The 5,520-nt window shown below is 38.9% G+C and overlaps 1 long non-coding RNA gene across 1 annotated transcript; it reads right to left on the minus strand.

Annotated features, from left to right (window-relative positions):
- Nucleotides 1-213: 213 nt before the first annotated feature.
- LOC133379771 (uncharacterized) lies at nucleotides 214-4,824 on the minus strand. Its single transcript, XR_009761260.1, has 4 exons — nucleotides 4,736-4,824; nucleotides 4,101-4,456; nucleotides 2,813-2,886; nucleotides 214-1,388 (listed from the first exon to the last, which is right to left on the minus strand). It is a non-coding gene; the product is annotated as an uncharacterized LOC133379771 (long non-coding RNA).
- Between the last annotated feature and the right edge of the window lie 696 nt (nucleotides 4,825-5,520).

The following is a 5,520-nucleotide window of genomic DNA, read 5'->3' on the forward strand; positions in this document are numbered from 1 at the left end:
TGTAACGCTCAAAATGACTGTGGAATATTAACTGGTAATTGGTATGAACAATAGGTAACAGCTTATTTTTTTGCCTGCATCATCCATCTGATGAGGTCTGCACACTTACAATGCAATATCCTAGTCAATCTTTGAACAGCCACAGCTCTCTTTCCTCCCATCACCTCTTTGGGCCCTTTTGGGGACAGAGTGTGCAATTATGCTGGTCTTGGCTTCTTTCAAACTAGATATATTGTAGTCAAGAAACTCAAACTATAGCTATTTGTTTTTAATAATGCAACAGAAATGTTGATAATTTTCACAGTTGTACACTGGGGAGATGATTTCATAAAAGTTTTTGGGCAATGGTCATGAGAAAAAAACATTTTGTGAGAACCCACCCTAAGCTTTCCATCTTTGGACTGCTCATGGATTAATGTTCTGAGGAAAACAGAAGTTAGGGCTTTGTTCTAACATGTAGTCTTTAAAATGCTGAGCTTCGAGAGTGCCTTTTCCAGGCCTTCAAAGAATTAGTGTTTCACTAGATTCCTAAGCACCAAACTAGACACAAATCATGCAGTTAACTATTATGTGATGGGCTTTTTAAAATTAAATTTTAGGGGGCCTAATCCACTCACAGCATGATGGTAAAATATGCACGGCAGTAACTTACTCTCAAACTTTGGATGTGTGACCACTTTGGAATCTCATGTATGCCATCTTGGATTCCACAATGGAAAAAAGGTGGGATATGATACATGTCAGAAAAATGGATAAATATACCAGTTACTCTTCATCAGTCCTCCGTGGCGCAGAGTGGTAAGTGGCGGTAATGCAGCCGAAAGCTCTGCTCACAGACGGAGTTCGATTCCAACAGAAGGAGGAAGTCGAATCTCCGGTAAAAGGGCCGGGGAAGGAACTGGCAATCCCACCCCATATATACGGTCTGCCTAGTAAACGTCGCAAGACGTCACCCTAAGAGTCAGAAACGACTCGCACTATAAGTGCGGGGACACCTTTACCTTTTTTACTCTTCATCAGTCCCAGTGGCTTCAAAGATCAATGGGTTTTAGTTACATATCCAAAGATGTTCATAGATAACCTGTGATATGTACGATCTGATGTAACCCAAAGGAAAGTGGAAGGAAATAAGTAATAACCTCTCAATTTCATATTGCCATATTTATGTTCTTATCACTGTCTTGCAGCTTACTCTTTGTTTTGAATCTAACCATTATACTCTGAACTGGTATTTTGAGTGGAAAATAAGATAGATAATATACACTACCAGGACACAACCACAGCCTAATACTCCACATCCAGAAGATCTCTGGTTATATATTCATAGGCTGCCATCCAGTATGACCCATGCTCAATTTTTATGAGATTTTCCCTTTCAGAAGGTGCACCTAAAAAAATAAAATATGGGATTAGCTTCAGAGGTTTGATGACGTTTGTGTACATCATTCAACTCCAATTTCACTTTTTAAAAACTTTTGCATGTTACATTTTTTGAACTTGGGATAGTTTAAGCAGCAGGTTGGAGGTTCTTTTTTTTTTTAATTATTTTCCTGCCACCACAGGTGGTGGCAGCAATAGCAGAATTTACCTATCAGTGACTTAACCAACATTTTCCTTTCCTCAGAATGCCCTGGATACAGCATCATTCTATGGCACTGTGGATTTTTTTTGTGTGTGTGTGGTAGCCATTTCTCCCTACAATGTTCTGGAAAAAATGCTGCATCCAGGGCATTCTGGGAAAAAGAAAATGGTGGCGGCTCTACTGACAGGGAAGCTCTGCTGCTGCCACTGTTGCAGCAAAATTATTATTTTTAAAAGAATTCAAGTGCCAATCTTTAAAGCATCTACAAGGGTAACTGATCCAAAGCAAGCCAAATATCATTTTCCTTCTGCTGTGAAATAAAGGTGTTTGTGTTGGAATCCTAACATCACATTTTTATTGCCTTTGTGAGTATTTCTGTGTCATACAAAAGCTGCCAAGGATCATAATCAGGAGCAGGCACTTTTTAAGCAACACACTGGGGGAATTCATTTAACCCTTGATACATTTCTTTCTCTCTGTCTAAGGTAGGATCAATCAATGCATTAACACAAGTATCTAACTAGAACATCTGTACCCTAGTTCAAGAGGGTTCTTCCAGGAAATCTCATGGATAAGAATGAAACCTGACAAGCCAGGATCTTCTTTGCTTGAATCAATACATTTTAATCTTTTATAACATCCATGATGGCAACAGAAAAAACAACAACCTGGGGACAGGAAGAAGGAGAAAAGACCATTTCTGTGTAGCTGAGCTATGTATCTATGTATGTTACATTTATAAAAGAAAAATTACAGTTCATTTCATACTAATGCTCCCATCCTATTTTTTCTAAAATGTCCTATTGACACAGGTCAGCCATAAAATTTCATTTTTAATATAGCAAATATTTTCTTTGGATTTCAGTTTGCTCATGTTGAATGGGACCATGGTATTCCCAAACTCTATGTATAGATGTGAAAGGTGGACAATGAAAAAAGCTGATAAGAGAAAAATCAACTTATTTGAAATGTGGTGTTGGAGGAGAGCTTTGCAGATACAATGGACTGCAAAAAAGACAAATAATTGGGTGTCAGCACAAATTAAACCAAAACTGTCACTAGAAGCTAAAATGATGAAACTGAGGTCATCATGCTTTGGACACATCATGAGAAGACATGATTCACTAGAAAAGACCATTATGCTGGGAAAAACAGAAGGGAACAGAAAAAGGGGAAGACCAAACAAGAGATGGATTGATTCTATAAAAGAAGCTACAGACGTGAACTTACAAGATCTGAACAGGGTGGTTCATGACAGATGCTCTTGGTCGCTGATTCATAGGGTCGCCATAAGTCATAATCGACTTGCACATAACAACAACAAAATAGCAAATATTAACCAACCAAATTCATATCACAAAAGGAAAAAGGATTTCAAACAAGCTTAGACTCTATACACAAGCATTTCCTTGATGTACAAATTAGGCAGATACAGCACCTATGTATTTCTTTAGAAAACACAACTCCTTTGAACTAGTGCAGGGAGAACCAGGAAAGCAGACTTGCATTGAGAAAAAAACAAGACCAAACTGAGATATGACAGCCCCTGAGATCCCCCTCCCTGTGAAAAGCAAAAAGCACATGAGGACACAGACTAATCTCCATTTTCCTAGCAGACTATGGGTGGAGGGGAAAGGTGCAGATTAATCTTCTCTCCAATAATGCCAAGTGGCCACAGAGGGATGAGATTGCCAAATTCATTGTCAACTGAGGGAGAATGCTTTGTTGGCTCAAGAACCACAACTCAACTGTCAAAAGCTACATGTGGCCCTTGCTTGAGCCACAGTTTGGCCACGCTGGTACATAATGTGTTTAGCAGTTTCTCCAGTTGGAGTTTCAAGTAAAACTTCCCTGCCCTCCTGCTGTAGCAAAGGTTAATTATTGTAAGACTCTGTTATGAAGGAGAGTGGTGCAAGATTCCTTCATAACCTTCAAGTATGGGGTTCACCAAGGACTCTAGCAGGGTTTTAGTATTGCTATTAAACCATTTGCTGCTTCCCAACAACAACATATTACTCCATTGTATTGTGATGTAGTCTCTTAAGTGGCAATCCTATGCACACAGAATAGGAAATAAGCTTCATTGACCATAGTGGGATTTACTCCAAGTAAACACTGCTTGCACTGTAATCTATTTACTGTTGCATTTCCCCCATACAGGTTTACTTGGGAGTAAGTTTTTATTTATTTATTACATTTATATCCTGCCCTTTCTCCCAGTAGGAGCTCAGGGCAGCAAATAAAACACTAAAAATACTCTAAAACATTTTAAAAACAGACTTTAAAATATGTTAAAGCAAAACATCTTTAAAAACATCTTTTTAAAAAAGCTTAGAGGTATATTTAAAAAGCAATTCCAACACAGATACAGACTGGGATAAGGTCTCAGTGGGACATACTTTTGAGTAGACGTGCATAGGATTGCAACTATATTCATGCTTACTTGGGAGTAAGCAGACCTCTTAAACTATAGTGTGCTCAATGACAGTGGCTTGAAAGAGAGGCAATAATCAGCTACCTTCCAGCTCCAAAGTGCTCTTCCAGTTCTGTTATAGACAGACATCCACACAGCATGTATAAAGCACATGGCTACCCCCCAAGTATCCTGGGAACCATAGTTTACTCCTCACAGGCCTTCAGTTCCTTGCACCTTTAACAAACTACAGTTTCCTACATTCTTTGGCGGAAGCCATCTGCTTTAAATGTATTGTTGCACATTTTCCAATCTCCAGGTAGTACGAGACTTCCAAGGGTGCCAGCATTTATCCAAGGTTTGGTTTCCTTGGAAGAAAGGCAAGAAAGAAAGACAGGCTCTGGTGCCGAGTAGATTTATTGTATGCTCAACGCGTTTCGGAATTTATCCTTCTTCAAGAGCTGAAAACATAAAAACAAACTAAAATCATTGTCATAAAGACAACACATGGTCTTATACATTAACAAAATACTTTTAAAGACCACATTCCATATGACTCACTTTGCATACATTTTAAAATGTGATCATGTTGTATCCTTAAACATTGACATTAAACTGACACCTTATGAAACTGTACTGTTAGCACCAACAAAACAAAAGAAATTCTTGTGCTAGCCAGCTACAACATAAAACTCTCTCACCCTCCCCATGAAAATGCAAAGACAATGCCCTATACTGACCAGTGGAGATCTGTTTTCTTTATTCTGTCCAGGCAATTCACATGCTTTGTCCAGGTCCACATTAAACACAACCAAACTCAAATGCTGCTGGTGTCCATAATGAGTGTATAAATCAGCCCAGCTGCACAATCACTGCATTGACAAATTTGACTGATCCAGCTGGTACTTACAGTGACTGACTGACATGTTCAGTGGTTACAGAAAGTCAGCCAAGTTTCATACAGGACCCTTGTTTTTTATTTTATTTGAACTCAGAGAAATCCAAATCCTCATTCAACCCCAGAGTTCCCAGACTTTTCAAGGAGATAATCCAAAATAGCTCTCTCCTGCTGAGTAGTCTATCATTGCCCACAACTCTTTCAATGGCCCAAAATGTTATATCATTTGCCTTGTGTTGTTTCTCAACAAAATGTCTAACCAATGGAGCACCCATTCTTTGATGTCTTAAATTGCAAAGATGTTCCCTAATCCTAAATTTTAATGGTCTCGATGTCTTCCCAACATAAATCCGATTGCAGGGGCAGGAAATGAGGTAAATGACTCCTGCAGAGTTGGAGGTAAAGAATTTCCGGATTTGAATGTGCTTTCCAGTGTTGGGATTCACAATTTTTTTTTCTTTTGGGTGAATTTGCAATATGAACAGTGGCCACATGGATGGTGTCCTGTTGGATTGGATGTGTGGGAAATTGTTGATTGACGCTTGTTATCACTGCTCCTTACATAGTCTGTATGAATCAACCAGAGCTTGGAAAAGTTACTTTTTTGAACTACAACTCCCATCAGCC

Source organism: Rhineura floridana, chromosome 3, assembly GCF_030035675.1.
Source record: "Rhineura floridana isolate rRhiFlo1 chromosome 3, rRhiFlo1.hap2, whole genome shotgun sequence".
Taxonomy (NCBI): Eukaryota; Metazoa; Chordata; class Lepidosauria; order Squamata; family Rhineuridae; genus Rhineura; species Rhineura floridana.